The sequence below is a fragment of the Oncorhynchus masou genome, chromosome 32 (genome assembly GCF_036934945.1).
Source record: "Oncorhynchus masou masou isolate Uvic2021 chromosome 32, UVic_Omas_1.1, whole genome shotgun sequence".
In the NCBI taxonomy this organism is placed as follows: Eukaryota; Metazoa; Chordata; class Actinopteri; order Salmoniformes; family Salmonidae; genus Oncorhynchus; species Oncorhynchus masou.
In genome coordinates, this window is record NC_088243.1 from 62,057,730 (window position 1) to 62,068,732 (window position 11,003).

The window sequence follows — 11,003 nt, forward strand, 5'->3', positions numbered from 1 at the left end:
CTCACAAGAAATGACTTGCAGCAACATCTTAATATGTGATGTATTCAGTGCGTGTGAGTGTGTGTGAGTGAGTGTGTCAGGGGGGAATGGGGACCTGACCTAAAATGTTGTTTTCGCAAAGGTAGTAAATAAACGATTAACTCCACAGTTAGCAAATCACCAATTTACAGTATCCTGGCTCATATCCACTGTGCTATGCTAACAGAAGCAGGCTCTGAGAGCATTTGGACTATGTTAAGCTAATACTGTATCTGCTATGTTAATACAAGGTGTGTGGCTAACAATTGAAGCCATGCTTGTTGGTTTGCAGTGGCATGGCCTAACCAATGACTATCGTGTCAGAAAGGCTAAATTGACTATGCTAATCAGCTACTGTAATACCAGTTTATGACTGTTGATCTAGAGACATTACTGCCAGTGATTAAACCATTACACTTAATCAAGCAGTCCTGTTATTGTCTCAAAGCTGTATACATTGAACCATGTGTAGAGCTGTGCTGTAGTTATGGCGACAGGTAGGCTACTATGAAAGGTAAAATATGACGTGTTGACACCAGGGAGATTTCATGCTTAAAGTAGCTATTCCTCTGAAATATCCCCAAAATCATGTGGCGCATTCTCATCTACTCATTGTTTTTATGCATCAAAATCAAATCATCATCCAGAAGGTCAAAGTTGGGCCATATTCAGTGTTCAACATGACTAAAAAACTAACTACAGACGGCTCTGCATGATGCACGACCCCCCCCCACACACGCACACACACACACAAACACCCATGCCCAGTGGAGCGTTGGCAGCTGTGCTCGTCCCGTTAGCCAGTCGCGTTAAATCATGCATTTCCCAGACAGGACCCATGGGCCCCCCTCACCATCTGAGTCTCACTGCCCTGCCCTGAGTCACAACACTGGACCTGACCTCAACGAGACTAGACCCCAGGACTGGACCTGACCTCAACGAGACCTGACCAACAGACTGGACCTGACCTCAACTAGACTAGACCCCAGGACTGGACCAGACCTGAACTAGACTAGACCCCAGGAATGGACCTGACCTCAACGAGACCTGACCAACAGACTGGACCTGACCTCAACTAGACTAGACCCCATGACCGGACCAGACCTGAACTAGACTAGACTCCGGGACTGGACCAGACCTCAACTAGACTAAACCCCAGGACTGGACCTGACCAACAGACTGGACCTGACCTCAACTAGACGAGACCCGAACTAGACTAGACCCCAGGACTGGACTTGACCTCAATGAGACCTGACCAACAGACTGGACCTGACCTCAACTAGACTAGACCCCAGGACTGGACCTGACCTCAACTAGACTAGACCCCAGGACTGGACCTGACCTCAACTAGACCTGACCAACAGACTGGACCAGACCTTAACTAGACCTGACCAACAGACTGGACCAGACCTCAACTAGACCTGACCAACAGACTGGACCAGACCTCAACTAGACCTGACCAACAGACTGGACCAGACCCCAACTAGACCTGACCAACAGACTGGACCAGACCTCAACTAGACTAGACCCCAGGACTAGACCTGACCTCAACTAGACTCTACCCCAGGACTGGACCAGACCTCAACTGGACTTGGCCAACTAAACTTGACCCCAGGACTGGACCAGACCTCAATGAGACCAGACCAACAGACTGGACCAGACCTCAACTAGACTAGACCCCAGGACTGGACGAGACCTAAACTAGACTCGACCCCAGGGCTGGACCAGACCTCAACTAGACTAGACCCCAGGACTGGACCAGACCTCAACTAGACTTGGCCAACAGACTGTACCAGATCTCAACTAGACAAGACCCCAGGACTGGACCAGACCTCAACTAGACTTGGCCAACAGACTGGACCAGACCTCAACTAGACCTGATCAACAGACTGGACCAAGACAAAGGACCACACCAGCATACACACCACAGTTCCGGGCCTGAGCCTGAACTAGATCACACCAAAGGAACCATAGCACACTATTTGGCCTTCCGAGTGGCGCAGCGGTCTAAGGCACCGAGAGCTTCTGGTCAGCGGGGTGGTGGCACCGGGATCCTCATCTCTCCCAAGTGGTCATTCTCTCTCTCTCCCCTTACCCATCTGTCTATCGCCTCCTTTGAATTCCATGCTGTCACAGTTACCAGCCCTTTCAAGCTTAACATCCTTATCATTTATCGCCCTCCAGGTTCCCTCGGAGAGTTCATCAATGAGCTTGATGCCTTGATAAGCTCCTTTCCTGAGGACGGCTCACCTCTCACAGTCCTGGGCGACTTTAACCTCCCCACGTCTACCTTTGACTCATTCCTCTCTGCCTCCTTCTTTCCACTCCTCTCCTCTTTTGACCTCACCCTCTCACCTTCCCCCCTACTCACAAGGCAGGCAATACGCTCGACCTCATCTTTACTAGATGCTGTTCTTCCACTAACCTCATTGCAACTCCCCTCCAAGTCTCCGACCACTACCTTGTATCCTTTTCCCTCTCGCTCTCATCCAACACTTCACACACTGCCCCTACTCGGATGGTATCGCGCCGTCCCAACCTTCGCTCTCTCTCCCCCGCTACTCTCTCCTCTTCCCTCCTATCATCTCTTCCCTCTGCTCATACCTTCTCCAACCTATCTCCTGATTCTGCCTCCTCAACCCTCCTCTCTTCCCTTTCTGCATCCTTTGACTCTCTATGTCCCCTATCCTCCAGGCCGGCTCGGTCCTCCCCTCCCGCTCCGTGGCTCGACGACTCATTGCGAGCTCACAGAACAGTGCTCCGGGCAGCCGAGCGGAAATGGAGGAAAACTCGCCTCCCTGCGGACCTGGCATCCTTTCACTCCCTCCTCTCTACATTTTCCTCCTCTGTCTCTGCTGCTAAAGCCACTTTCTTCCACTCTAAATTCCAAGCATCTGCCTCTAACCCTAGGAAGCTCTTTGCCACCTTCTCCTCCCTTCTGAATCCTCCTCCCCCTCCCCCCCCTCCTCCCTCTCTGCAGATGACTTTGTCAACCATTTTGAAAAGAAGGTCGACGACATCCGATCCTCGTTTGCTAAGTCAAACGACACCGCTGGTTCTGCTCACACTGCCCTACCCTGTGCTCTGACCTCTTTCTCCCCTCTCTCTCCAGATGAAATCTCGCTTCTTGTGACGGCCGGCCGCCCAACAACCTGCCCGCTTGACCCTATCCCCTCCTCTCTTCTCCAGACCATTTCCGGAGACCTTCTCCCTTACCTCACCTCGCTCATCAACTCATCCCTGACCGCTGGCTACGTCCCTTCCGTCTTCAAGAGAGCGAGAGTTGCACCCCTTCTGAAAAAACCTACACTCGATCCCTCCGATGTCAACAACTACAGACCAGTATCCCTTCTTTCTTTTCTCTCCAAAACTCTTGAACGTGCCGTCCTTGGCCAGCTCTCCCGCTATCTCTCTCAGAATGACCTTCTTGATCCAAATCAGTCAGGTTTCAAGACTAGTCATTCAACTGAGACTGCTCTTCTCTGTATCACGGAGGCGCTCCGCACTGCTAAAGCTAACTCTCTCTCCTCTGCTCTCATCCTTCTAGACCTATCGGCTGCCTTCGACACTGTGAACCATCAGATCCTCCTCTCCACCCTCTCCGAGTTGGGCATCTCCGGTGCGGCCCACGCTTGGATTGCGTCCTACCTGACAGGTCGCTCCTACCAGGTGGCGTGGCGAGAATCTGTCTCCTCGCCACGCGCTCTCACCACTGGTGTCCCCCAGGGCTCTGTTCTAGGCCCTCTCCTATTCTCGCTATACACCAAGTCACTTGGCTCTGTCATAACCTCACATGGTCTCTCCTATCATTGCTATGCAGACGACACACAATTAATCTTCTCCTTTCCCCCTTCTGATGACCAGGTGGCGAATCGCATCTCTGCATGTCTGGCAGACATATCAGTGTGGATGACGGATCACCACCTCAAGCTGAACCTCGGCAAGACGGAGCTGCTCTTCCTCCCGGGGAAGGACTGCCCGTTCCATGATCTCGCCATCACGGTTGACAACTCCATTGTTTCCTCCTCCCAGAGCGCTAAGAACCTTGGCGTGATCCTGGACAACACCCTGTCGTTCTCAACTAACATCAAGGCGGTGGCCCGTTCCTGTAGGTTCATGCTCTACAACATCCGCAGAGTACGCCCCTGCCTCACACAGGAAGCGGCGCAGGTCCTAATCCAGGCACTTGTCATCTCCCGTCTGGATTACTGCAACTCGCTGTTGGCTGGGCTCCCTGCCTGTGCCATTAAACCCCTACAACTCATCCAGAACGCCGCAGCCCGTCTGGTGTTCAACCTTCCCAAGTTCTCTCACGTCACCCCGCTCCTCCGCTCTCTCCACTGGCTTCCAGTTGAAGCTCGCATCCGCTACAAGACCATGGTGCTTGCCTACAGAGCTGTGAGGGGAACGGCACCGCAGTACCTCCAGGCTCTGATCAGGCCCTACACCCAAACAAGGGCACTGCGTTCATCCACCTCTGGCCTGCTCGCCTCCCTACCACTGAGGAAGTACAGTTCCCGCTCAGCCCAGTCAAAACTGTTTGCTGCTCTGGCCCCCCAATGGTGGAACAAACTCCCTCACGACGCCAGGACAGCGGAGTCAATCACCACCTTCCGGAGACACCTGAAACCCCACCTCTTCAAGGAATACCTAGGATAGGATAAAGCAATCCTTCTCACCCCCCCCCCTAAATGATTTAGATGCACTATTGTAAAGTGGCTGTTCCACTGATGTCAGAAGGTGAATTCACCAATTTGTAAGTCGCTCTGGATAAGAGCGTCTGCTAAATGACTTAAATGTAATGTAATGTAATGCACTGCATCTCAGTGCAAGAGGCATCACTACAGTTCAAATCCAAGCTGTATCATATCTGGCTGTGATTGGGAGTCCCATAGGGCGGTGCACAATTGGCCCAGTGTAGTTTGGGTTTGGCCGGGCTAGACTGTCATTGTAAATAAGAATTTGTTCTTAACTGACTCGCCTAGTTAATTAAATAAAGGTTACATTATTTACATTTTTTAAAGCTACAACCAGACCACAGAGCCAAAGCCAATACACACAACAACAAACATTTCAGAGCAAATATAAAATCTACCTTAGCCCTGAGGGGAACTGTGCATGCCCTCCTGAGCTATGCCCTTTCTGTTTCCTCTTCCTCTTTTCTCAGAGTCTAGTTGACGAATGGGATCAGAGATCTGGCTTTTGTAAAAGCCATATTTAAAACACAAACAGTTTTGTTCTCTCTGTGTGTTTTACAGACTCTGGTTTCTACAGCTCTGAACGACTGACTGGCAGCCAAGGTGAAAAACATGACTGCCCCAGGGCCCGGGACAGAGAACAGAATATGGAGAAGCGAGAACACAAACACACTCCTAATACTGCTAACACACCCTACCCACTTTTAAGACTATATTTTGTACAGTAACATGCTAAACACTTTTAATACTCCTTACACACTCCTAACACTCAGGTTGACTGAGAGAGATGATGGGGATGGAGCAGGTTGACTGAGAGAGCTGATGGGATGGAGCAGGTGGACTGAGAGAGATGATGGGGATGGAGCAGGTTGACTGAGAGAGCTGATGGAATGGAGCAGGTTGACTGAGAGAGATGATGGGGATGGAGCAGGTTGACTGAGAGAGCTGATGGGATGGAGCAGGTTGACTGAGAGAGCTGATGGGATGGAGCAGGTTGACTGAGAGAGCTGATGGGATGGAGCAGGTTTACTGAGAGAGCTGATGGGATGGAGCAGATTGACTGAGAGAGCTGATGGGATGGAGCAGGTTGACTGAGACAGAAGGAGAGAGAGAGAGAGAGGAGTGGCTGTGTCCTGTTTAAATTAGAGAAACCCTCTCTGCATCATTAAGCAGCATGATAGAACAGAGGATCTGGCTACTGACCTTCTCCTAGAGATGTACTGTAACAAATATGCCTGGTGATTAAATGGACATTGTAAAAATATGATTATATACCCTTCACAGGTCAATGTATTCTCTCTCACACTTTCCGCTTTGCTGTGTGTGTGTGTGTGTGTGTGTGTGTGTGTGTGTGTGTGTGTGTGTGTGTGTGTGTGTGTGTGTGTGTGTGTGTGTGTGTGTGTGTGTGTGTGTGTGTGTAAACGTCTATCTGTCTATCTGGATAGAAATGATAGGGATATTGAGGACCTAATGACCAGAAAATAGGGATTAGACAGCCTACTATAGGACGGTGATGTGTCCATGTGTCTCAGCATGGGTCTGTTCTGAGTGTGAGAGGATGGAATGATGGTGCAATATTCCATCAGTGTTTCTCTGCACAGTGCACACAGTGCACACACACCGGTAATAGCCGGCTTTCGACCAATACCAAAAATTAAAAGCCGATAAATAAAAGTGTCACCGGCCTATTGTAAAAAAAAATAAAATAATGTTTAAAGCCTATTCACTGATGGAAATACATTTGACCGGTTGTGCTTATCGGCCTGTCTGTTAAATTGCATAATTTAGTGGAATTAAATTGGCGCGTGTATAATTGTTTTGGATTGTACTTATCACACGAGCACAGCATACAGAGGCTTTGAGCGGAAAATCAGCGCTTTTATAAGCATAATCATTGCACTACATTTCTAAATGCAATTGTGAGTTAAAAAAAACGTTTTTGGTCCATGATTAAAAATAGCTACTATTTTTATTTCTCAACTGGTAATTGAAGTGCACTTCCCATTCACCATTTAAATGCATAGGCAACGGAAGGCAGGCTTCATCAACGCATGACAAAACTATTTGAAATGAGCTGGAGGCAGTATGCACTTTGAAAATATGTCGTGGCCAAAGGTTTTGAGAATGACACAAATATAAATTTTCACAAAGTCTGCTGCCTCAGTTTGTATGATGGCAATTTGCATATACTCCAGAATGTTATGAAGAGTGATCGGATGAATTGCAATTAATTGCAAAGTCCCTCTTTGCCATGCAAATGAACTGAATCCCCAAAAAACATTTCCACTGCATTTCAGCCCTGCCACAAAAGGACCAGCTGACATCATCATTTAAGTCATTTAGCAGACGCTCTTATCCAGAGCGACTTACAAATTGGTGAATTCACCTTCTGACATCCAGTGGAACAGCCACTTTACAATAGTGCATCTAAATCATTAAGGGGGGGTGAGAAGGATTACTTATCCTATCCTAGGTATTCCTTGAAGAGGTGGGGTTTCAGGTGTCTCCGGAAGGTGGTGATTGACTCCGCTGTCCTGGCATCGTGAGGGAGTTTGTTCCACCATTGGGGGGCCAGAGCAGCGAACAGTTTTGACTGGGCTGAGCGGGGGAACTGTACTTCCTCAATGGTAGGGAGGCGAGCAGGCCAGAGGTGGATGAACGCAGTGCCCTTGCTTGGGTGTAGGGCCTGATCAGAGCCTGGAGGTACTGCGGTGCCGTTCCCCTCACAGCTCCGTAGGCAAGCACCATGGTCTTGTAGCGGATGCGAGCTTCAACTGGAAGCCAGTGGAGAGAGCGGAGGAGCGGGGTGACGTGAGAGAACTTGGGAAGGTTGAACACCAGACGGGCTGCGGCGTTCTGGATGAGTTGTAGGGGTTTAATGGCACAGGCAGGGAGCCCAGCCAACAGCGAGTTGCAGTAATCCAGACGGGAGATGACAAGTGCCTGGATTAGGACCTGCGCCGCTTCCTGTGTGAGGCAGGGTCGTACTCTGCGGATGTTGTAGAGCATGAACCTACAGGAACGGGCCACCGCCATGATGTTGGTTGAGAACGACAGGGTGTTGTCCACGATCATGTCAGTGATTCTCTCGTTAACATAGGTGTGAGTGGGCAGGTGTGAGTGGGCCTCCCGGGTTGTGCAGTGGTCTAAGTCTAAGGCACTGCATGTGCCACCAGAGATTCTGGGTTCGAGCCCAGGATCTGTCGCAGCCGGCCGCGACCGGGAGGTCCATGTGGTGATGCACAATTAGCCCAGCATCGTCCGAGTTAGGGAGGGTTTGGGATATCCTTGTGTCATTGCGCACAAGCGACTCCTGCGGCGGGCCGGGTGCAGTGCACGCTGACCAGGTCGCCAGGTGTACGGTGTTTCTTCCGACACATTGGTGCGGCTGGCTTCCGGGTTGGATGTGCATTGTGTCAAGAAGCAGTGAGGCTAGGTTGGGTTGTGCTTCAGAGGACACATGGCTCTCTCCTGAGTCCATACGGGAGTTGCAGTGATGAGACAAGACTGTAACTACTACCAATTGGATACCATGAAAATGGGGAGAAAAGAAAAAAATTTAAACACAGGTGTGAGTGTTGACAAGGCTGGAGATAACTTTGTCATGCTGATTGAGTTTGAATAATAACAGACTGGAAGCTTCAAAAGGAGGGTGGTGCTTGGAATCATTGTCCTTCCTCTGTCAACCATGGTTACCTGCAAGGTAACACGTGCAGTCATTGTTTTGCACAAAAAGGGCTTCAGAGGCAAGGATATTGCTGCCAGTAAGATTGCACCTAAATCAACCATTTATCAAATCATCAAGAGTTTCAAGGAGAGCGGTTCAATTGTTGTGAAGAAGGCTTCAGGGCACCCAAGAAAATCCAGCAAGCGCCAGGACTGTCTCCTAAAGTTGTTTCAGCTGCAGGACCGGGGCACCACCAGTACAGAGCTTGCTCAGGAATGGCAGCAGGCAGGTGTGAGTGGATCTGCACGCACAGTGAGGAGAAGACTTTTGGAGGATGGCCTGGTGTCAAGAAGGGCAGCAAAGAAGCCACTTCTCTCCAGGAAAACATCAAGGATAGACTGATATTCTGCAAAAGGTACAGGGATTGGACTGCTGGGGACTGGGGTAAAGTCATTCTCTCTGATGAATCCCCTTTCCGATTGTTTGGGGCATCCGGAAAAAAGCTTGTCCGGAGAAGACAAGGTGAGCATTACCATCAGTCCTGTGTCATGCCAACAGTAAAGCATCCTGAGACCATTCATGTGTGGGATTGCTTCACAGCCAAGGGAGTGGACTCACTCACAATTTTGCCTAAGAACACAGCCATGAATAAAGAATGGTACCAACACATCCACCATGAGCAACTTCTCCCAATCATCCAGGAACAGTTTGGTGACGAATAATGCCTTTTCCAGCATGACGGAGCACCTTGCCATGAAGCAAAAGAGATAACTAAGTGGCTCGGGGAACAAAACATCAATATTTTGGGTCCATGGCCAGGAAACTCCCCAGACCTTAATCCCATTGAGAACTTGTGGTCAATCCTCAAGGGGCGGGTGGACAAACAAAAACCCACAAATTCTGACAAACTCCAAGCATTGATTATGCAAGAATGGGCTGCCATCAGTCAGGATGTGGCCCAGAAGTTAATTGACAGCATACCAGGGCGGATTGCAGAGGTCTTGAAAAAGAAGGGTCAACACTGCAAATATTGACTCTTTGCATTAATTAACTTAATGTAATTGTCAATAAAAGCCCTTTGACACTTATGATTGTAATGCTTGTAATCATACTTCAGTATTCCATAGTAACACCTGACAAAAATATCTAAAGACACGGAAGCAGCAAACTTTGTGAAAATTAATATTTCTGTCATTCTCAAAACTTTTGGCCACAACTGTATACTTAAGTGTTTGTACATATTATGAGGCATGTTTAACCTTGCTCCAAAGTAGCCTAGGCAAAATCCCACCATATCCGTGGAGGCAATAACTTCATAAAGACTCCCATATGTCATTGAAACCAGTAGCCTATTTCTCTCATGTTCTACTGGTTTTCAACTTTCTTTCATTGTCCAGTAGCTAAATGTACTTTTGACGGTCTCCTACTGCCTTGAACGCATTTTTGTGCTAATAATGTTAATAAATAATAGTTTATCTACATTTTAACTAAACGTTGTGATTTGTTGCATCAAACTCATTACTTTGTAACATGTTTTTTTTCATGTAGCCTAGGACAGAGGACAGACACACTACCGAGGAAGAGCTACACACTTCAGCATACGGCGGTCCCGTTCTGTGAGCTTGTGTGGCCTACCACTTCATGGTTGAGCCGTTGTTGCTCTGAGATGCTTCCACTTCACAATAACAGCAGTTACAGTTGACTGGGGCAGCTCTAGCAAGACAGAAATTTGACAAACTGACTTGTTGGAAAGGTGGTATCCTATGACAGTACCACGTTGAAAATTACTGAGGTCTTCAGTGCCAATGTTTGTCCATGGAGAATGCATGGCTGTGTGCAAAATTTGATATACCTGTCAGCAACGGGTATGGCTGAAATAGCTGACGCCACTAATTTGAAGGGGTGTCCACATACGTTTGTATATACAGTACAGTGTACTTCCCCTCATTTTTTCAACTGGTACTGGGGGACCTTCAGATGAGTCTTGTGAGGCCTGTTGGCAAAACAACCAACATGTACGTGTTCGTGAGAGTCTCACCTTTCCACAGAGGGGTCATATTAGTATGAGTCCTAAGACACTTGTGGGGGCCGGAGATGCCATTCGGACTCTACAGACAATTTTGTGAGAAAATACATTTTCCAGATGTCTCATGGTCTGACAAACACCGCTCTAGCTCTGTCAACTTTCAATGCATAAGCGGAAGTGCAACATCCCCGGATGCGGTGGACTGAGACGCATCCAAGGCAAAAAAACATATTTCTAGCTTAAATGTACCGATTTTTATAGGATTTTTGTATTATGCTAATTGAATTTCCTTAATTCTCAACTTAATTGAGCGAACAACAGTAGGCCTGTAGTTTATTGGCACCAGCGGAGTGCATCTGCCACATTCCCGATGAGTGTGCACTGAGCATAGTCACTCTTTATCATTGTTGGCTCAGTGCACCTTAAAAGTTTGTTTCGGGACAATCATTTCCTCCTCCAGTGGACGTTGTTTTCTATTTGTGTCTCCCCTTCTCGTAGACCTATAATATGGACAGCATCGTTTTCATATGTCTGTCTGTCAGTGTCAGCAGAGTAGGCTACCCTGTCATTTCTCACATTAAAAAATATTCTGCTA

At 48.4% G+C, this 11,003-nt stretch overlaps 1 protein-coding gene across 1 annotated transcript in view; it reads right to left on the reverse strand.

Moving 5' to 3' along the window:
- Positions 1–11,003, reverse strand: part of LOC135526393 (neuronal acetylcholine receptor subunit alpha-7-like) — a 96,609-nt gene that overhangs the window by 45,711 nt on the left and 39,895 nt on the right. The window lies entirely within an intron of this gene.